This window comes from Oryctolagus cuniculus, chromosome 6 (assembly GCF_964237555.1).
Source record: "Oryctolagus cuniculus chromosome 6, mOryCun1.1, whole genome shotgun sequence".
Taxonomy (NCBI): Eukaryota; Metazoa; Chordata; class Mammalia; order Lagomorpha; family Leporidae; genus Oryctolagus; species Oryctolagus cuniculus.
Window position 1 is genome coordinate 19734818 of NC_091437.1, and position 23641 is coordinate 19758458.

Here is a 23641-nt window from a genome sequence, read left to right on the forward strand (position 1 = left end):
GGGCTTTTATAGACAGCTTCCATTATGCTTATCATTTTTCTAATTTTGTTTATTGTATTTTAGCTCTTTAATACAATTATAATTGTGTGTGATTGCAGTGAAAAAGACCTTTAAGTTCAATTTTGCAAAATACCATTTTTAAAATATTCTTTAGGATTTTACTTATTTATTTGAGAGGTAGAGTTACAGACAGTGAGAGAAAGAGACATAGAGAAAGGTCTTCTGTCCACTAGTTCAATCCCCACATGGCTGCAATGGCCAGAGCTTGACCATTCCAAAGTCAGGAGCCTGGAACTTCTTCCAGGTCTCCTACACAGGTTCAGGGGCCCAAGCACTTGGGCCACCTTCCACTGCTTTCCCAGGCCTTAGTAGAGAGCTGGATCAGAAGAGGAGCAGCCAGGACGAGAACCATTGCCCATATGGGATGCCAACACTGCAGGTGGAAGATTAACTTGCACCACAGTGCCGGCCCCCCAGTACCATTTTTAAACAATACATATGGTCTCTGCTAATTAAAATTTTATTTTTTTAAGATTTATTTATTTATTTGAAAGTCAGAGATACCCTGAGAGAGGAGAGGCAGAGAGAGAGAGAGAGGTCTTCCATCTACTGGTTCACTCTCCAATTGGCCACAACGGCCGGAGCTGCGCCAATCTGAAGCCAGGAGCCAGGAGCTTCTTCCAGGTCTCCCATGTGGGTGCAGGGGCCCAAGCACTTGGGCCATCTTCCTCTGCTTTCCCAGGACATAGCAGAGAGCTGGATTGGAAGTGGAGCAGCCAGGGCTTGAACCGGCACCCATATGGGATGCCAGCACTGCGGGTGCAGCTTTACTCACTACACCACAGCGCCAGTCCCTAAAATTTATAAATCTATTAAATCTGCTAACCTAGGGGCCAGCACTGTGTCAGAGTAGGAGGTTAAACCTTCACCTATGGTAGCAGCCTCCCATATAAGCAGCAGTTTGTGTCCCAGCTGCTCCACTTCCAATCTAGCTCCCTGCTTATGGTCTGGGAAGCAGGTGGGAGATGGCCAAAGTGCTTGGGCCCCTGCAACCACATAGATGACCCAGAAGAAACTCCTGGCTTCGGATCAGCCCAGCTCTGTCCATTGTGGCCATTTGTGGAGTGAACCAGTGGATAGAAGACCTCTCTCTGTCTCTTCCTCTTTCTCTCTCTACCTCTGCCTTTCAGAGAAATGAAAAAAAAATCCTTAAAACAAATCCATTAACCTATTCAAATTAAATTAATTGAAACCTTAAAAATTTACTAATGAAAATATTATATTAATTAGTAATTTGATGTATACATGCAGGTCATTTTGTGTCCAATAGATCATCCATTTAATTCCATAGCAAAGAGCTAATATTGTTGTTTATTTTCTCATAAAGCAAACTCTTAACAGTTTTGCTCCAGATTCTCTTGTCGATTCTACTCGTAACTGAGATGGGGCAGTGGGGGCCAAATTTATCTTCCCAGAAGAAACAACTGAAAAAATGGGCAGAAGTGTGTGAGATAATAATTTTTGAGACAATACATTGAATTTCAGGGTAAAAAAAATGTAGGTGATCACTGAAAATCAGAAAAAATACAATAACTCTATAATTACAGAAGCTATGGACTTGAGTGTTCTAGGAAACAGAGCAGAAAGATAAACTCCTGCACATCCTGCCAGACTTTCTGACATGTGATGAGGGAGCTCTGAATCCAAGGAATCCAAAATGGCTATGATGACAAAGCTCAGGATCTATATGGCTCTGCTACTAGGTAACATCTCAAAAGTAGAACCTCTTTCCAAGCAATATAACTGCATCTCAGAACAAAGCTCTATGCTGTTCCTATCCATTTAAATATTTTCAGCACCTAGTAAGGTAAGACTTGTAAAAAGCAAAAAAGTAAAAACCTAAATTAGGAGAATAATCAGCCAAATAACACAAATCAGAACTACACATATGATTATTAACATAAGTGACATTAAAATTTTACTGTGGTGGTTTTTCATGTGATTAAAATGCTAGAATAAATATTGAGCATGTTAAGTAGACATGAAGTTACAAAATATATCAAATAAAAATTCCAAAATTGAAAATTAGTAAAATATTCTGGATGGGTATGATGGCTGATTACATGGTACAACAGACATAATTGATGAACTTAAAAACATAACAATAGAACACTACATATAGCAAAAAAAAGTGCTGAAAAATAATAATGGATAATTAGAGAGCTATGGGACAATTTCAAGCAATCTAATGTATGTGTGATTGGTATCCCAGAAGGAGATACACAGCAGACTCATAGAATGGCAGATGTCCTGAACAGCACTCTGGCCTCAGAATCAGCCCTTAAGGCATTCAGATCTGGCTAAAAAGCTCATGAGAGTTTCTCAGGCATGGAAAGCCAAGACACTGTGGAAAAAAAAAATCCCTAAATGAAAGATCGTTGTGAATGAGATCCCAGTGGAAAGAATGGGCCATCAAAGAAGGAGGTACCTTTCTCTGAAGGGAGGAGAGAACTTCCACTTTGACTATGACCTTGTCTGAATAAGATCAGAGTTGGCGAACTCAAGAGGCTTCCATAGCCTTGGCAGCTCATGACAAGAGCCTCGGGTGATTACTGACGTCATAAATAAGAGTGTCAATTGTTAAATCAAAAACAGAAGTCACTGTGCACTTACTCCCCATGTAGGATCTCTGTCCTTAATGTGTTGTACTATGTGAATTAACGGTATAACTAGTACTCAAACAGTACTTTACACTTTGTTTCTGTGTGGGTGCAATCTGATGAAATCTTTACTTAGTATATACTAAATTGATCTTCTGTATATAAAGATAATAGAAAATGAAACTTGATGAAGAATGGGATGGGAGTGGGAGATGGGGATGGTTGTGGGTAGGATGGAGGTTATGGGGGGGAAAGCTGCTATAATCCAAAAGTTATACTTTGGAAATTTATATTTATTAAATAAAAGTTAAATAAATAAATAAATAAAATTTTAAAAAAAGAAGAAAAGAAGAAAGGTAGGGTACAGAAACAACAACATTTGAAGAAATCATGACTGAACTCTACAAATTTGTTAAACACAATAGCGCACAGTGTGGAGTTCAACAAACTGAATGGACAAAAAACGTAAAATTTAAAAGATTGACCAGACCATATATGATCTAACTATTCAAAGCCAGTGATGAAGACACAATCTTAAAAGCAGCCAGAGGCAAACAGGCATATCACAAAGTATGAAGTAGTAACAATAAGAATGCCATCAGATTTCTCATCAGAAACAATGTGAACCTGAAGATAGACATCTTTGAAGAGATGAAATTTAAAAGCATTAATACAGAAATCTGTATCTCGTAGTGGGGCATGGAGGGCGGGAAGGAGAGGTTGCAAAATACATTTAGAAATTCTCTGGTGTAATGAATATCTTCACCATCTTGATTCTGATGATTTCAAAACTTACTAAAACATATACTTAAATATGCCTATCAATTTTATTTCAATAAACCTATTATATTTTTAAAATTAGTTTTACTTATTTGAAAGAAAAAAAAAGAGAGAGAAACAGAGGCATGCAGAGAGGTCTTCCATCTGCTTGTTCATTCCCCAAATGGCTGTAATAGCCAGAGCTGGACCACACTGAAGCCAGGAGCCTGGAATGGAATCCGGGTCTTCCACATGAGTGGCAGAGACCCAGGTATTTCTATCATTACTTCTAGTGCACAGGGTGCACATTACTAGGAAGTGGAGCCAGGATTTGAACACACATATTTCCATATGGGAAGTATGTGGGCTTCCTAAGCAGATGTACTAAATGTCTGCCCCTTAACATTTTTAATTAAAGAAAATTTTGTTTTGGCAACTCCTGCATATTTTTTCTTGAGTAAACCCTTTAGAAACAGCTTGTTAAAAAGAGGGGAATGTTAGTAAAATGGCGAAATCTTATCTATGGTGCGATCTACACCCCAATACCATCCTAGGCTCTAGCTCCTGCCGCCATTGCTGGAAGCCAGGTGGCCACATGGCCCAACCACCGGTGTCAGCTCCACCCCCATCCTAATGGGATTCACTGCTCCTGCTTCCCTGCCAACCCTCTGGCAAAATTTTAAAAGGGCCTGTTCCTGGCCGGCGCCGAGGCTCACTAGGCTAATCCTCCGCCTGCAGCACCGGCACACCGGGTTCTAGTCCAGGTTGGGGCACTGGTTCTGTACCAGTTGCTCCTCTTCCAGGCCAGCTCTCTGCTGTGGCCCAGGAGTGCAGTGGAGGATGGCCCAGGTCCTTGGGCCCTGCACCCCATGGGAGACCAGGAGAAGCACCTGGCTCCTGGCTTCGGATCAGCGCGGTGCCGGCCACAGCGGCCACTGAGGGGTGAACCAACGGAAAGGAAGACCTTTCTCTCTGTCTCTCTCTCACTGTCCACTCTGCCTGTCAAAAAAAGGGGGGGGGGAGGGGCTGTTCCTGAGCATGTGGCTCTTTTTCTCTCCATCTCCTGATCTCTCTCCCTCTCTCTCTCTCTCGATCTCTCTCTTATGCTCTCCTTCTCTCTCTCTCTTCCATCTTCACCCCTTCCCTCTGGTCTGTCGGATTTCCCCCCAATAAACCATTTCCCTTTAAAAAAAATAAATAGCTTATTATGTTTTATTATGTCCTTGTTGGACTTTAAATTTGAATTCCACTGGTTTATGGTGTAATGTAAGAAAGACTTGACTATTTAACTTCAACTCTGTGTTCTTTCTGTGTGTTTCCCTTTGTGTCAGAAATGTTTAATTGTCTAAGATTAGGGATTTTCCATTTTCTCCTGTATTTAGTGTTTGAACCTTACACCATACCTATAATTTCAAAAATATCCTGGCTAGCTCTCCAATATAATAATGAATCACAATTATTCCTACATCAAAAGATAATCTCTTTTTCCTGTGACATCCAATTGCTATCCACTAATATTCTGTTCCTTCATCCACTTGCAGATTCAGTTCTTAATTGATCAGATTCAGATATGTTTCTCAGGATCCTACAGTATAAGACAATGAACTTCCCAAAAAAAACGTAATGAGAGGAAAGACTGAACACCTTCCTTTTAGAAACAGAAGAAAAGGTACTACTGGCCATAGTAGTTACTGGTCTATAGTTTATCACATACGTAAGGGCAGAAGAAGTTTAGTTTTGCCACGCTTGATTTTGTGTAAGTTTTTATTTTTCTTCATTCCTGGTTTCCTGGGACTCTGCTCGCTGTGAGATCTCTCTTCTTTTTGTTTCCAGTCCAACACTCAGAGGTACACAGGAAGACTTCCACTTACCAGTATACTGTTTTTTGTTCAGTTACTATTTTTGCAGATTCATGACCTGAAAATTAACATGTTGATCAGTCAAAGACTCCTGGATGCTTACTTGCATTTCTGCAATTCAACTCTTGTAACACTCTAATTGGCTCCCTTTTAATGGATTCCATTAACTAGAATATTTACTTGTCAGAAATTTCAATGGAGGCAACATCTGAGTATTTTCTGTCCCTTAAAAGCTAGCCCTTGTTTTGTTATTTTTAACTCGAATAGCTATGTTGGCTTTTGCCTAATAGCAATAGAAAGTTATAATCAATGATATTGAAGGAGAACTTGCCTGCCCTTTGCTTCCAGGTTTCATTCTAGTGAAAAGGACATTATAATGTAAGAAATTCTACTTGTATTGCACAAGGGATTGCATACACCTGGTGTTTGAAAGAGGCTTGGAGGATCAAGAGTTCCCAGCCCCCACCCCTTTGCCCCAATCCTAGCGTCTGCCAAGCTTCCCTCTCGCCATGTTTTCCATTTTAGGCTTACTCGTTTTCATCAAGAACAAAAATGTCAACATGTGCAGCCCTGCAAAGTTCATGATTATCTAGTCCTTGGCTCACTGGTAAAAGTCCAGGAAACTCTTTAAGCGGTACATTTTTATCTACCTACTCCCCTATAGTTCGGCTTGGACTGAGCAGTCTTGTCTTTCCATTGGGATATTACTGCAGTTAAAATAAGTATTAACAATCTGAAGTTTCTCTACCAAGCCTGTGAGGCTGTCACCATGGTTGACATGTGGTCCAAAACAAGACACAATAAATGATACATCTACTAGATGCTTAGCAAAATGTCAGATCCATGGTTTCCTTCACTCCCTAGTCCATTAAACGAGATTTATGTTTTTGGAATATTTCATCTGTGATATTTTTGTATGGGTTGGCCGTCTGACCATCATAATAGGCAAGTGAAAGTGGGTTGAGCAGAACACAAGCAGTGTATGAGTTTGACATACCTAAGAACCCCAGAGACAGAGAAGCCTCAGGAATCCTGAGAGCTGATGTCATTAGAACTCTGCCCCCATCCCTGGACTCCACTTCTATGCGTCAGCCTCATTTCCTCCAGTGCTGCTGAGCTTCCCCCCATGGAAGGCAGAGGTAAGGAAGGCATACTTGCAGACAGCCTCAGGCTTCATGATTGCAGCTTACTGACCTCAAAAGGTCATAAAAATGCGTAGTATGAAAATATATGCATATATTTCATAAATTCTTGTGCAAAAATAAATGGTTTTTAGTTTCCATTTTCTATGAAATTTTTGAAGCACCCTTGGACGTGAACTCTTACATAACAAATCAGTAGCCCTCTGTGGTGATCTTCAAGTAATGTATTTGCCTCAGCAGGCCCATGTCCCTTACTCTGGTGAGGTTTGGTGGACTTGATTGGCATCCTTATTCGGGAGGGGCAATTTTCAAAGGAAATTGTGTGGACTTTCCAGAGAAGGTGGAAATGATCCGTGGCAGACAAATCCGTATGTGGTATGTGCTCATGATGGAAAGAAATAGAAAACCACTGAAAGTGACTCAATCAATGACTGATGCCACCCCAAGCTAGGCAGTTACTTCCTTCGAGGCTAAATTCCATCAAGTATAAAATAAAGATCATCCACTCCATATCCTCTCACATTTGGCAGAAATGCTACTGGATAAACTTGAGTAATTCCATAGAACATCAAATCTTTCATTTGTTCTTACAATCTCTGATTACAGAAAATCAGTGCTTGTAAAGATATAGCAAAATATGATTGTTAATACTGAGATAGTGTTCATTATTTTCTAGAATCAGTCTTTTTTTTTTTTTTGACAGGCAGAGTTAGACAGTGAGAGAGAGACAGAGAGAAAGGTATTCCTTCCATTGGTTCACCCCCCAAATTGGTTGCTACGGCCAGCGTGCCACGCCGATCCGAGGCCAGGAGCCAGGTGCCTCCTCCTGGTCTCCCATGCGGGTGCAGGGCCCAAGCACTTGGGCCATCCTCCACTGCCTTCCCAGGCCACAGCAGAGAGCTGGCCTGGAAGAGGAGCAACCAGGGAAGAATCTGGCGCCCGGACTGGGACTAGAACCCCGGGATGCCAGCACCGCAGGCAGAGGATTAGCCTAGTGAGCCGCGGCGCCAGCCCCAGAATCAGTCTTGAGTACTGAAGGTATGTTAACTCATTTAATTCTTACAACAACACAACGATGTAAGTTTTATCAGTTTCCTCATTTAAGAGATGAGAAAAAGAAGGCACAGAGAGTAGAAAATTTGCTAAGGTCACCAGGTTAGTACAGTGCAGAGCTGGAACTCAGATTAAAGCATTTTATTTACTGCTACACCTCGCTGAATGCCACCTTTCTTTCAGTACATAGTTGATCTTTCCAGAATTGTGAGCACACCAGGATATATAGTCATGACAAAAGAAGGGCCTCATGGGCCAAGTGGTGCAGCAGTTAAAACACCACTTGAAACACCTGCATCCTATATCCAAGTGCCTGCGTTTGAGTCCCAGTTCTGGTCCCAGTTGTAACTTCCTGATAATGAGTACCCTTGGAGGCTGCAGATGATGGTTCAAGTATGTGGGTCCCTGCCACCCATGTAGGAAATCTGGATTGAGTTTTATATTCCTGGCTTTGGCCTAACCCAGCCAAGGCTATTGTGGGCTTTTGGGAGTGAACCAGCAGATGGAAGGTCCATCTATTTCTGTTTCTCTGCCTTTACAATAAAATTAAAATCAACAGATGATTAAATTTTTCTTAAAAAAGAATTTATAGGGGCCGGCACCATGACTCACTTGGTTAATCCTCCTCCTGCGGTGCCATCATCCCATATGGGCACTGGGTTCCAGTCCCGGCTGCTCCTTTTCAAGTCCAGCTTTCTGCGGTGGCCCCAGAGGGCAGTGGAGGATGGGCCAGGTGCTCGGGCCCCTGTGCCTGCATGGGAAACCAGGAGGAAGCACCTGGCTCCTGGCTTCAGATCGGCGCAGCGCCAGCCATAGCAGCCATTTTTGAGTGAACCAACAGAAGGAAGACCTTTCTCTCTGTCTCTCTCTCTGTCTATAACTCTACCTGTCAAATTTTTTAAACAAAGAATTTATGTATTTTCTTAACTATGAAAATATATTTTGATAGATTTGAAAGAAGGATTTTAATTTTTTTAAAATTTCTTTAAAATTTCTGCACTAGCATATTTGGTTCCTCAAGTGTTGTATTTCTGATTTGTCAGATATTCCTAACATCTTTTTCATATCCCTTTTTCATTTGTATACACCGTAGCTACTCTGATATAATATGTTGAAAGTAGATGAAGTGCAACCTCAGAGTCTCCTAAGCAAAGGAAGAATCTATGCTCCATGTCATTCACTGGAGATTCGGGTTTGGAGGAGGTGTCAGAGTCTTTGCCGCTGATTTTTGAGAACAACCATTTCCATGCTAACTGGTATGAGCCACCGTGCCAGGTGCCTTTTCACCTCCAGCACCTCCCCTCGTCACTGGTATGAGGCTCAGCTCTCCACAAACAGTCACTTCTATCTGGTCATCAGAAGGATTCCCAGTCCTTTCTTCATCCAGATCACAGGTGGATTCTTTAATTTCCGTTCAGGTCTTCCAAGTGGGACTGTAAAACAGACAGAAAGCAATTTTCTGCTGAATTAAGGAAGGTAGTAAATTCAAAGAGGATAGTTTCCTATAAAGGTTCATGGGATTACAAATCAATGTAAACAATTTACTTCAAAGGGCTGTGCCAGGATTGCCATTTAAGGTTGAAATGTCTTTCAATAGTGCCCCTAAAACTTAAATGAAATTGTCACATAGATTCTCCATACTTTCAGACATTTTAATTATTATAACAGTTTGACAGTTTTGCAGAGTCACCAAAACATTTGGTTCCTTTTGATATTTAAGGACAAGACTTATAGGAAGTCTCAAAACTTTAAAGAATTAACACAGTCTTTGGCAGAGCTGCTTATATTGCCCTGCGGAATACAAATGGTTGAGTCATAAGTTTAGTGTGATATTTTCATCTTTAAATGAAGAGGAAAAATTATATTTTACCATATTGTCTCAATTACCACCGTCCAACAGTATTAAGGAAGAATATACCTCTAAGAAGGAGTTGTTATCATTGTTTAGGTTTTGATTTATGTGAGAGGCAGAGAGAAGGACAGAGAGGGAGAGAGAATCTTCCATCTGTTTATTCACCCCTCAGATAGCCAAAACAGCCAGATCTGGGTCAGAGCTCCACCTAGGTCCCCCCCCGCCCCGGGCAGCAGGGACCCACGTACTTGAGTCATCATCCGCTGCCTCCCAGGAGATGCGTTGGCAGGACGCTGGGTCAGAAGTGATGTGCCTTGCTCCCAGGCACTCCGTGTGGGATGTGGACATCACAGCAAGCAGCTTACCACAGTGCACCACGACACAGGCCCTGCTATCACTTCTTTGTTTGTAATTTAGATGAGGATGTATTGCGTCAAATGCTTATCTAAATCTGAAAGAATGAAGTATTGATTACTAGACAGTAGCAAGGCACAGAGAATATTATAAAGTCACTGTCCTTTTCCCTTCCAACCGTAGGAGACCACATTTCATATGGGAAAGTATAAAAATCACAAGGCACCTAGTAGCCTTTTTTTTAACTTATTGCTAACTTACTCAAATACTGTGCTAATGTTCATACATGGGCTTTTCATAGTCTGAAAGCTAGATACTGAGAGCTGTTACTAAAAATAGAAAATCCTGATTACACTGTAGAGTTTTTTACATTCCTAGATTTTATTAAAGTATTTTAAAATAATTATCTTAGAAATTATTTCTAAAATTAAAAAATGAAAAATACAGTAGGCAATTTTTCAGTAGAATTTAGTGGTGGTATCTACTTTTAGGTTAAAATAAAACTATCCATATAAAGATAAAAAATCTGTTCACTTAAATTGCTTTCAGGTATATGGGGGAATCTATACATATGATTTTAAGAAGTTAAAGATTCTTTGAATCACCTACACATTACTAACATCCATTTATTACTATAGAGGCTATAGTAAAATTTTGCCTGACCTGTGGGTTAGTCTTTGAGTCCATCATTTCATATGGACTCTACAAAGAGTTTATATTTGCCATTATTAGGAAACATTTTACACAGTCTTACTTACAAACTTGTGCAATTAACTCTGTAGTTTAAAATCTGTGGTAGTGTTTAATTTGGATCTAACAAACCCTCTGGTTGGAGGTGTCTGAACACCATCTGGGACATGACCTTGACCCTAAAACATTTATGATTATGGACTATTATGCTTGTACAGGTATTCACCTTAAATTAATAATTTGAGTAATTCAAAAATTACTGCTTGAAAAACTGCATCCCTTAACTTTTCATAGGTTAGGTGTTCATCCTCAAGTCTCGGTGAACATTGCACCTCTGTAAATGATAAGCATGAAGCTCTTATTCCACAGGTGTGGAAAACAGAATTGGAGTTTAATTGCTTTGCCACAGTCTTGTTTTCTTTTTGTTTGTTTTTTTTTTTAATTTATTTATTTTACTTGAAAACCAGAGTTACACAGAGAGAGAAGAGGCAGAGAGAGGTCTTCCATCCACTGGTTCACGTCCCCAATTGGCTGCAACAGCCAGAGCTGTGCCTATCTGAAGCCAGGAGCCAGGAGCTTCCTCCAGGTCTCCCATGTGGGTGCAGGGGCCCAAGGACTTGGGCCATCCTCCACTGCACTCCCGGGCCACAGCAGAGAGCTGGATCAGAAGTGGAGCTGCCAGGACTCAAACCGGCACCCATATGGGATGCTGGCACTGCAGGTGGAGGCTTTACCTGCTACGCCACAGCGCCAGCCCATCAATATCTTCTTACTGAAGAATAAGCCATTTATTTTAGAATTCTCAGAGTATTATTTTATTGATGTATTATTATTTTTTACTACACTGAGAATTTTCATAGTGCACGTTTAATGGAATTTTACTCTGAAGCAGACTGGAATACAAGAGAAACAAATTCACAATATAAATACATAAAATTTCCTTTAATAAGAGTGTTCACGCAATTCTTTTTTTTTTTTTTTTTTTTTTTTTTTTTTTTTTTTTTTTTTTTTTACAGGCAGAGTGGATAGTGAGAGAGAGAGACAGAGAGAAAGGTCTTCCTTTGCCGTTGGTTCACCCTCCAATGGCTGCTGCGCTGCGGCCAGCATGCTGCACCGATCCAAAGCCAGGAGCCAGGTGCTTCTCCTGGTCTCCCATGGGGTGCAGGGCCCAAAGACTTGGACCATCCTCCACTGCACTCCCTGGCCACAGCAGAGAGCTGGCCTGGAAGAGGGGCAACCGGGACAGAATCCAGCGCCCCGACCGGTACTAGAACCCGGTGTGCCAGCACCGCAGGCAGAGGATTAGCCTATTGAGCTGCAGCACCGGCCCACATAATTCTAATAACATATTTCATTTTGAGTTAACTTTTCCCTTTGTGAGATTTATTAAGAAGCAAATCTTTACAGATTTTATTTGTTGCCATTAACCTTAATTATTGCTCACTTTTTGAGTCTCAGTTATAAAAACGTACCTAAAACCTAATAGAAATGCCTTTATGCTGGCTTCTTTTTAAAACATTTATATATATATATATATATATATGTTTTAAGTAATATATATACTCATATATACTTTTAAGTATATATATTTATATATAATAATAGACTTATATATAATATACATATATATAATTTTATATATATATACTTATTTGAAAGGCAGAGTCACAGAGGGAAGGAGAAAGAGAGAGAGAGAGAGATCTTCCAGAGCTGGGCCAGGCCATAGCCAGGAGCCTGGAGCTTCCTACAGGTCTCCTATGTGGGTGCAAGGCCCAAAGACTCAGGCCATTCTCCCCTGATTTCCCAGGTGCATTAGCAGGAGGCAGGATTGGAAGTGGAGCAGCCAGTATTTGAACTGGTGCCCATATGGGATGCCAGCACTTCAGGCTGTGACTTAACCCACTGCACTTGCAACACCAGCCCCAAGGCTGACTTCTTTCTTTCTACCCCAGGCATTTTTAAAGCTTCTTTGCTCCCTCACAATAAGATACTATAAGAACCTTTTATTTTTAATATTCCCCTGGCCAAAGACATGAAATCAGTTACTCCTCAGATAATAATTTTAATGTAGAGTGAAAGATAGTATAAAATATGGGCATTATTTTTTCTCGATGTGTATAACTGGTGTTGATACCCTATTGTGCCTCTTTGGTGGCACTGCTGAAAAATAAATTTCTTACTAAAATGGTGAGCTCATATACATTTTTCCTAATTGACCTTTAATACTGAAACACTTTTTTCCTCTTTGAGTTTCTTGTTAAAGAATTTAGAAAAACAACAATTAATTGAACCTACAGAAAGCAAAAGACAAGAGTTAATGAAAGGAATAAACATAAAATGATCAATAAATCTAAGATTTGTTTGAGAAAACATAAAAGTAATAAACTCTTAGTGTGTTGGATCAAGTAGCAGAATACTAAAAAATAGCATAGCAGGAATTAAATGGGAAATATAATTATGGTTAATAAATTCACTGGAGGATTTAATGAGCTACTTTATTCCAATAAATATTAAAATTAGAAAGTACAAATTCTTAGAAAAATCTAAGTTTCAAAACTGACACAAGAAGAAATGGAAAATACCAATTGTCTTATGACTATTAAATACAATAAATCTATAATCCAAATCTATAAATCCAAAACTCCTAGTATGGATGAATTCACTTATGATTTCACCCCTGTGGTATATCAGAAGTGGCTTGCACCTGTTCACAAAATCCAGTTTTTAAAATTTCCAAAATTTTACAAGCTAGTTGTTCAACATAGACATTATTAACTGTTAGAATATCTAAAATTAGTTAAATAAATTATTTTGAAAATAAAAGTAATAACCCATGCTTCTTAACTCTTATTTTTTACATGTTACTGTATTTACTCTTAAAAATAGCAACATCTGTGGTATCTGGAAAGTGAAAACACTGCATACTGGTGTACTACTTCTTCTCTGCCCCATTTCCCAGTTGCATGTTCAGTGACATCACATTGATAGTACCAAATCAGCCATGTTAGAAGAATGTATACCATAGGAATTAAGCAGTATGTGTCAGTGTTTGATTTACCACTAAGTGTTCAAGATATTTCAGCTTAATAAATATAATTTGCATGATTTTATGAAGTGTTTATGGTAGATTAGATAGATTTAATGATAAAACTTTGGAGGGGTAAAGAACATTTTGGGACATGCCAGAGTCCAGCTCCTGCAGGTCCAGGGGTTCCCAAAGGTGTGGGAGGAGTCAGCGTAGGGAGGAATGAGAGACACCCTCACAGAAAGGCTGATGGCATGGCTCTGATGAGAGAGCACCAGACTTTATTTTTATACCCTAAATTACATCCACTGTTCATGTTACACATTCTTTACTTCTCATAAATTTTGTAAATGTCCACTCATAATTGACCCTTACAGAGTTAATGATTCTTCCTTACCATAACAAAGTCTGTTTCCCATCCATTTCAAACCATTGACCTTGTGTTATGTAACTCCTCCCTAATTCTGATTTCCATAGCCATGTAACAATTTCTTTGATTTCAAAGATTTACTTGATATTTGAAATACAATAGAACAGAGAATCAAAGTGATGCTAAATTATACAATAATTGACTACAAAAGCCATAGTGGTCATTTTACAAAGAATCAGAGCATCTACTTAGAACAATTGATTACGAAGACTGGAACATTTACATTTAGTTTAACTCTACTAGTAACCATTAACACGGTGCTCAAAAAAAACCATTCATTATACATATTCTTTCCATAACCCTTCACTACTACTTTGTTTTAATAGCTCATTTAAGACTCACTCACTGATTTTGATAATTACTTTTCCACCAGGCCACACAAACTAAGATATTTACAAGTCATTAGTCTATGATAAGACGTACTCTCAAGTGGATGATAGCAGAAGACTGAAGACATTCCCCAAGGTGGTTCTTATCCCTAAATCAGGTCTAACTGCATACCATATACACTACAGTTTGGAGTTCCCTCTAAGCTTTTATTGCAGGTAACTGAAGCATCAGAAGGGGTTGAATTACTCCAGGAGGATCTAGTCCATCAAACAGCTCAACCGTCAGTGAGGACATTTTAGCAGAGGTCATTTCTCACAGATTTCCAAGAATATAGCGATCATCAGCAAGATCATCAGAAAACTCCGACTTCTTAGTATCAGTAAATCTGAAACCACCAAGAGGGCCACAGCTTGTTGTTCACACCCTGCAGAGACAGACCTCCTGCTGTGACCTTGTCAGAGAGTAGAACTTGCCTTGGCCTCTTCAGGGACACAAATCCCTTTGTTAAATTTGCTTAATTGTTGGGCCGGCACTGTGGCGCAGTGGGTTAACGCCCTGCATCCCACATGGGCATCTGTTCGAGATTCAGCTGCTCCACTTCTGATCCAGCTCTCTGCTATGACCTGGGAAAGTAGTAGAAGATGGCCCAGGTTCTTGGGCCCCTGCACACACATGGGAGACCTGGAAGAAGCTCCTGGCTCCTGGCTTCAGATAGGCACAACTCTGGCTGCTGCAGCCAATTGAGGGCGTGAACCAGTGGTTGGAAGACCTCTCTCTCTCTCTGCCTCTCCTCTCTCTGTGTGACTCTGACTTTCAAATAAATTAAAAAAAAAAATTGCTTAATTACTGCTCCTGGGTGCTGTAGATACAAGAGTTCAACCAGAGCATAACCAAAGTGTTATATGACAATCAACAGAGTATGTGAAATTTATAGTAAAGAATGTTGTACATTTTATTATTATTTGTAGGTACATGTTGCACATCCTTTACAGCTCTAAAATTTGCAATAAACATATAATACAATGTTTGCATATTATATATAACAAAATATATTTTTAATATAGCTGTTAAATATTTATTAACATGATGCTGTTTCTGACTAAAATTAAGGAAGAAAATTCTCCAGTTTTCAAAAACTTTTCCAAAGAATAGAAGACGAAAAGATGCTTTTTGTCTTATTATTTTTTTAAACCAGATTAACTTTGAAAAAGATGATTAGGTCAGTTAAACTGGAAAAAATATGTTATACATGGGAAGCAGGATACACAGCAGACTCATAGAATGACAAATGCCTTATATAGCACTCTGGCCTCATAATCAGCCCTTAAGGCATTCAGATCCAGCTAAAAGGCCCATGAGAGTTTCTCATTCATGGAAAGCCAAGCCTCTGTGGCAAAAAATGACCTAAATGAAAGATCTCTGTGAGAAAGATCCCAGCAGAGAAAATGGGCCATCAAAGGAGGAGGTGCCTGTCTCTGAAAGGAGGAAATTCCACTTTGATTATGGCCTTGTCTAAATAAGGCTGGAGTTTGTGAACTCAAGAGGCTTCCATAGCCTTGGCAGCTAATAACAAGAGCCTCAGGTGGTCACTGACATCATAAATAAGAGTGTCAGTTGTTAAATCAACAACAGGAGTCACTGTGCACTTACTCCCCATGTAGGATCTCTGTCTTTAATGTGTTGTACTGTGTGAGTTAACGGGTAAAACTAGTCTTCAAACAGTGCTTTATACTTTGTGTGTCTGTATGGGTTCAATCTGTTGAAATCTTTACTTAGTATATACTAAGTTGATCTTCTGTATATAAAGATAATTAAAAAAGAAACTTAATGAAGAATGGGATGGGAGAGGGAGTAGGAGATGGAATGGTTTACAGGTGGGAGGGTGGTTGTGGGGAAAAAATCACTATAATCCAAAACTTGTAGTTTCAAAATTTATATTTATTAAATAAAAGTTTTCTAAAAAAAAAGTTATAAAAAGGCAAAATTAAGGCCGGTGCCATGGCTCACTTGGTTAATCCTCTGCCTGCGGCGCCGGCATCCCATATGGGAGCTGGTTCTAGTCCCGGCTGCTCCTCTTCCAGTCCAGCTCTCTGCTGTGGCCCAGGAGGGCAGTGGAGGATGGCCCAAGTGCTTGGGACCTGCACCTGCATGGGAGACCAGGAGAAGCACCTGGCTCCTGGCTTCAGATCGGTATAGTTCCAGCTATAGCGGCCATTTGGGGGGTGAACCAATAGAAGGAAGACCTTTCTCTCTATCTCTCACTGTCTATCTGTCAAATAAAAAAAGGCAAAATTAAAAACCTTGTGTCTCATGAACAGTGGTACAAATATCCTAAATAAAACAAACATATCAAACACAGTATAAAAATAACATGACTATCACAGTTGCTTTATTTCCTGATTAAAAATGTTGTTTTAAATTGCTTAAGCACTCAGTTGTCTAATAGCAATTCTCCTAATAGTCAACTACTGGTCATATCTATGAATCCTTTGTTCATGAGCCCTGGTCGTTGGGAAAGAGTCTGATTGATGTAAACCTCCGTGCTGCGGTTCAGCTATAGGAGGTTGCTGGAATCTCCATCCAGAATCCTTAATACCTTAAATACTTCCAGCAGCATCAGGTCAAATGGAACTCATGACTCAAAAGCAAGAACGGGTAGGCCAGCAGCTTGAAACCATTGGAAAGCCTTCTGTTATCATGTTCTTTTGTATTAGTCAAAAAAAAAAAAAAAGGCATCACATCTAGTGTTCAAAGAGTACCACTTGGCATCATCATGCTTTTTCCTAGTGAAAGAATGGGCCAGAACCAGTGATTTATGCTTCATCTTGGAAAGAATGTATAACATGCTGCAGACCACTGTGGCCCCAATAACAGTATGACAGGCCCCTAAATTTTTGTAGGATTTATTTCCCATTCACACATTCTTACCAAGGTATAAGGTATAGTTACCACTAGCTAGTCACCAGGTGCAACTAACAGAATATTCAATAGTATAATATTATCAATCAGCTTATGATTTGTCAAATGCAGAAATGATCAAAGTTCCTACAGACTAAACTGTGACATAAGGTTGGAAAGTTGAAATAGCCCTGAAGTAAGACAATCAAGGTATAAGTGTTAATGCTAAATCTGCCATGTTAAATAAAACTTCTTTAAGTAGTATTTACTGAAGGATACAGAGGGGAATAAAAAGCACTCAACAGATTAAAAGCTACATATCAGGTGGCAGGATATTTGTTGATTTCCTTTGGTAAGAGAAAGGCATCTGGGTAAGCAGCTGCAATTGGATTTAGTTTATGATACTCTACTGATACTTTAAAACGCATCTGTCTTCTGTGAAGTGAAACAGGCTAATTAAGTCAGGATGAGATAGTGTCACCACTCTGCTGTTTCAAGCTCTCTGTGTTGGCACTTAGCTTCCTAATTCCTCCAGAAATACAGTATTGCATTTGAATTACCATATTGACAAGAAGTTCTAGATGTCTCCACAGGAACTTCCTTCTCATCTCAGAGAACCAGAGATCAGAGAGCCATGTTAAGGATTCTGTCAGTATTTGAGTGTGCAACAGCCCCCCTATTATATAGGGGGATATGTTCCAAAACTGCCTATGGATACTTGAATCTGGGAATAGTGCTCAACCTCCTATATTTACTATGTTTTCTCCCATACATACATACTTATAATCAAAGCAGCCACAATAAGAGATTAACAAAAACAACTAATAATAAAATATAACTTATTTAATAGACTTTAATAAAAAGTATGCGAACATGGTCTTTCTCTTGAGATATCTAATTTTGTTGTACTGGCCCTTCTTGAATGACATGAGATGAAGCAGTTCCTGTGTGAAGAGATGAAGTGATGAAACATTAGACTGTTATGTAAGAGTTAGCTGGAACACAAGCACTGAGGTACCGTGGCAGTCTGATAACTGAGACAGCTACTAAACAACTGATGGGCAGGTTGATGGACAAAAGGATGAATCATGTTCCAGGTGGGACAGAGCAGCCTGGGTGGTGTGAGATTGCATCACACTCTTCAGAACAGTACATAATTTAAAATTTATGAATTACTTATTCCTGAAATTTTCCATTTACTAATTTAAGAATACAACTGACCATGGGTAACCAAAACCACAGAGAGTAAAATTACAAGTAAGGGTGCCTACTGTAACTATTCTAATTATACACCACAAGATCGAGGGACGACACAGCATGAATTTGGGGGATTACTGGGCCAACTGAGAGTTAGACCCATGGTAAAATTCCGTGAATTCACTGCCCTTCATAAACCCCTACTTAAAACCAGTGATCAGTAATCCATGAAAAATCTGGTTCTATGCCCTTCTCCCATCAGCAGTAAGTCTTGTAGACAATCACAGGGTCTTTTCAGGAAAGCAGGATGAAACACATGGCTTAAGTCATCAGTGGTGTATTCCTCAAATATACCCAAGCATTGCCATCAGAAAGGGATTCTGGAGGTATAAATTGGGCTATTCCTGGGAATTTGTTGAGAGGCTTTAACTCTGTATTGGGTGATTCAAGTCGGTCTTCTATTCAACAGATATAGAGCTTTTTGTTTTTATGAATCAACTACTGCGCTAGGGGACTGCATATTTATTTTAGTCATAGGTACTTGATGACCAATTATCCAATACCAAAGATCTCTGATTACTATTTTGAGTCTGCTACTCATTGTAGGAGCCATGCACATGTCGTGTTTGGTCATTTCATGCTGCCACTTGCCCTATTGATTTTTTTTATTTTATTTTTTTATTTTTGACAGACAGAGTGGACAGTGAGAGAGAGAGAGAGACAGAGAGAAAGGTCTTCCTTTGCTGTTGGTTCACCCTCCAATGGCCACCGCGGCTGGCGCACCACGCTGATCCGATGGCAGGAGCCAGGTACTTATCCTGGTCTCCCATGGGGTGCAGGGCCCAAGTACTTGGGCCATCCTCCACTGCGCTCCCTGGCCACAGCAGAGAGCTGGCCTGGAAGAGGGGCAACCAGGACAGAATCTGGTGCCCCGACCGGGACTAGAACCCGGTGTGCTGGCGCCGCAAGGCAGAGGATTAGCCTAGTGAGCTGCGGCGCCGGCTGCCCTATTGATTTTTGATGACAGTACAGTGTCCTGTCATTATGACCTTCAAAGAGAAGTCAGTACAGAGCAGTTTTTTTCCCATGAACATATTTAAGACCATGGTAGATGGGCCTATCCTCTGTACTCTCCCAGAAGATATTGTGGGTAGTTGACCAAGTATCATTATTTCTGAGATGTTTGCATATAGTTTGCCACCTTATGTTTATAATAGGATTTTATTTTTACTTGTTTTCTCCTTTCCTATTGTTTACCAGTGGTGTTTTCTTAATTCTGATCATCTACCTAGAACTTACAAATCATATTTATAAAACTTTATTGCCTACTCTTGAATTTTAATAAACTTATTTTAACGTTATTTGTTATTAATTGGAAAGTTAAAGAGAAAAAGAGAGCAATTCTTTCCATCAGCTGCTTTACTGCCTAGCTATCAGCAGTCAGGGATGGGCCTGCATGAAGAAAAGAACCTGAAACTCAATCGAGCTCTCCCATGTGAGTGACAGGGATCCAAGCACTTAAGCCATCTTCTGCCTTTTAGGATGTATTAGCAGGAAGCTGGATCTGAAGCAGAGTACCCAGTACTGGTATGGGATGCAAGCATCCCAAGTGGTAGCTTAACCCACTGTGCCACAATGCGTGCCTCAGTGAACATATTAAAATACAAGCATATTTTTATCACTATAGTCAAACACTACCCTTTCACCCTAAAAGAAAAGCTGTTAAAACATCTTCAAGGGGCTGGTGTTCTGGCGTAGCATTCTAAGCCATTGCCTATGATGTCAGCACCCCATGTGAGTGCCAGTTCGAGACCCGGCTGCTCTTCTTACAATCCAGCTACCTGCTAATGCCCCTGTGAAAGCAGCAAAACACAACCCAAGTGCTTGGGCCCCTGCTACCCACGTGGGAAACCTAGAAGGATCTCAGGGTTCCTGGCTTTGGCATGACACAGCCCCAGACATTGAGGCCATTTGGGGAGTGAACCAGGGGATGGTCTCTATCTCTTTCTGTCTCTTCTTCTCTCTCTGTTTCTCTGCCTTTCAAATAAAAATAAATAAATAAACATCTTCAAGTATAACATTACATGTCCAAGCATAGCACATTATATACTAAACCCCTGAGTACCTTCCGACTGAAATTTCTTCCTCTCTGGTATTCTTCATCTCAACACATATCACCAGTATCCTTTTGTTGCTCGAGTAGAACTCTGGGAATCATTCCTGAAACCACTACCTTGTCTGGGCCACTGTCATGCTTACCGAGACTGCCACCATAGATCTCTCTTTTCTAGTTTGCCCTCATTCAATTTATTTTTCCACAGAACTGATGGAATGAGCTTTCTAAAAATTAAGCCAAATGATGCCTGTCCTTTAATGACAGTGCACTCGTCAAACTTCACTACAAGCTTCTTCTACATGGCACTCCTTGATCTAGACTGTACCTCAGCTCCTGTCACTCTCCACATGTTTGGTTTTTTGTTTCATTCCCACCACTCTGGCTTCTTTTGGGTGCTTCAGAGATGCCACCCTCCCAACACACACAAAAACTACACATCCATACCCTCTTTATTACTATTCCTTTGCCTGAAGTGCTCTTCTTACAACTTCATGTATGTTTGACTCATTTTCCTTTTTCTGGCTTCAACTCACAAAGCACATGTCACAGCGACCTCTTGAAAGCACTGTGTGCAGTCATTCCCTTCTCATTCTCCACCTCCTGACATCCTTTTCAGGGTTTCCTGGCACTCACCATAATCTGTGGTTTCCTTGAGTGACTTGTTTATTGTTTATATCCTCTGTAAATATTGTAGCTCTGTAATGTCAGACTGTTTGCTTTGTTCACCTGGGTATATCTACTGTCTTGGTCACGGCTTGTCCCATTGTATCTACTCAGCATTGTATCTTCATCAGCCTAATGAATTGATTACAAAAAGAATTATAATAAGCAGTACAGGTGACTGCCTTGGGTTCCTTAAATAGTTGTGAAACCAGTTTTTACAACAGGTTTCTTGATGAGTAGGAGGGACGACTGTGGCTTCTCTCTAATTGGGCTGCCCTTATGGTGGGTAGGTAAGGAGTAGGCCCTTAAGCTGGAGCCTTGAAGATTTTTGGGAAAATGAGAGATGATTCAGCCTTGTGAAGGTCATCAGACACGTCTGCTTTTTCTGTTTCCCCCACTTTTAGCTCAGTGTCTACATCTGATTGTCAGCTGTAATTTGCTTTCTTCTGTGTCTCAATGCCCAATGTGGCAAATGCCCACCTTGCTTTATTGTTTTCTTACTTAGTCTGAGCCCAGTCTCTCACCCTGAACCTCTCTATATTCAGAATGCGATTGACACCTCTGGCCTACTAGGACAGAAAGCCCTGTGATTGGCCAGCACTGTGGTGTAGTGGGTTAAGCCTCCGTCTGCGTTGCTGGAATCCCATATAGGTGCCAGTTCAAGAACCAGACGCTCCTCTTCCCATCCAGTTCTCTGCTATGGCCTGGGAAAACAGTGGAAGATGACCCAAATGCTTGGGCCCCTGCACCCACGTGGCAGACCCAGAAGTAGCCCCTGGCTCCTGGCTTCAGATCGGCTCAGCTCTGGCCATTGTGCCCATGTGGGGAGTGAACCAGCAGATGGAAGACCTGTATCTCTCTCTCTCTCTCTCTTTCTCTCTCTCTGTAACTCTGCCACTCTAATAAATAAAATCTTTAAAATAAAAAAAAAAAGCCATGTGATCACATCCACCCACAAACTCCTTTTGACTCCAGATTTAAGATTTCTCAAGGGACTCCTTGGGGAGATCCTTCTTCATTTCCGCAGTTCCATATACAGTTTTGGTTGACTTTGTTCTAAATGTACTTGTCAATCCGAAACCATAATTTTGCTATTTTTGAAAAAGTTCTTTTATTGCTTTCACTGTTGGTAGAATATGAATTTTTGAAAGTAATCTTTGGAATTTCAAAAGGAAATAGGAGATGGAGAGATATGGTAAAGCCACAATTTTAGTTTAACTTCTTCATCAGAGAATCATTACATACAATCCTGAGTGATTTCCACTCTACGTGTATTTAAAAGTAACTATTGGTGGTGGTGGCATTAAATACATACAGACATGATACTTAGTTGCTTGAAAGACGTTTGTTGAAATTGTTTTACTATGTGGTGCTCTGTGGGAAGTCAAATTGATCTCATGTAAATGAAGCAACTGTAGAAATGAATGAGTCAACAGATTTCTAACAGACTAAAACTGAGTAAGATTGGTATTTCCCACATTTTCATTGAACTACTCAAGAATGTAAGCCATGTCTTATGCACTCCTCTGGTCTGAAAGCCATGCACAGTGCAAGGATCTTTCTGCGTATTTGGAGAATGATATTTGAATGACTGAAGATAAATTCTACTAAACGCATCCAACATTTGCACTGACTTTTAAGTTGGTGGGGCACAATTTGATTTGCATTTTTGGCATTGACTCAAAGCTTTTATCTGTTGTTGGCTATATAAATTTTATCAAACATCCAATTATTTTTCATAGAACTTACTGGTTTTTTTAAAAAAAAATCACATTCATCTAGCTGAAACCTACCTGATAATTATAAATGATAGTAACAAAAAGTAAAGGGACATGAACACCAGGAAAGTGTTGTTTCTGCCATAAGCAAAAACTTTCATCATGTACCAAATTTATAAAAATAAGAGCATGATTTTATTGGGTGACTATGCAAGGGTCTGGAAAAATCTGAAAAGCACTACAGTGCTAATGGTCAGAATGTTTTTATAGGAATTCCCAAAATAAGTTGCTGGGAAAATGTTACCCTTCTTGTCCCTTTTTGGCTAATGGTTATTTTTTGTTATTTTAACCAGTGTTTTTTCCAAGTTTAATTATGTTGTTTGCTAGTCACCCCGTGTTACATCAAATGAACTTGGATTCCCTCGGAGACCTGTGAATAGCAATTGCAGTAGATATTCATCGTGAGGAATTAATAATGGCATCTTGAAGTGTTCTGTTTGTTTTTTATGGGCTCTCTTGACCACACAGAATTATCGCCCAATGTGGTATTACAAACAAAAGAGGACATGGCTGGATTTCATATCACACTGACAGGAGAAACAGCAGCGCTGTGAGATCACCTTGGCGGCAGGCACTACGAAGCTGAAAGTCTTGTTAAGGAACAGGACCTGGGCTTATAATTATCAGACTGTGGGGTGAATTGAATAGTTATGAATCATTTGTATGAATGAGTAGCTGTTAATTTTAATTTCTGGTGCACTAAAAATTCAAACTTAAGTTTTCTATGGATCTCAAATATTTATCAGACTTAGAAATAAAAATGGAATTCCCCAAATGTAAATTAGATAAAACAAATGAAGGAGCCTTGCAGAATGATGTTATGTGGTTTCTGATT

At 40.0% G+C, this 23641-nt stretch overlaps 1 long non-coding RNA gene across 2 annotated transcripts in view; it reads right to left on the reverse strand.

Annotated features, from left to right (window-relative positions):
• Window positions 1-2935: 2935 nt before the first annotated feature.
• LOC127490669 (uncharacterized) overlaps window positions 2936-23641 on the reverse strand; it is a 71909-nt gene continuing 51203 nt past the window's right edge. Inside the window, exons 2-4 of one of the 2 annotated variants that reach the window (XR_007918944.2) lie at window positions 9574-9776; window positions 8607-8906; window positions 2936-5336 (exon numbers count right to left, since the gene is read on the reverse strand). This is a non-coding gene — a long non-coding RNA (uncharacterized lncRNA). Of the gene's footprint in view, window positions 5337-7176; window positions 8907-9573; window positions 9777-23641 lie in introns of those variants that run through there. The other variant, XR_007918942.2, reaches the window with a different exon arrangement.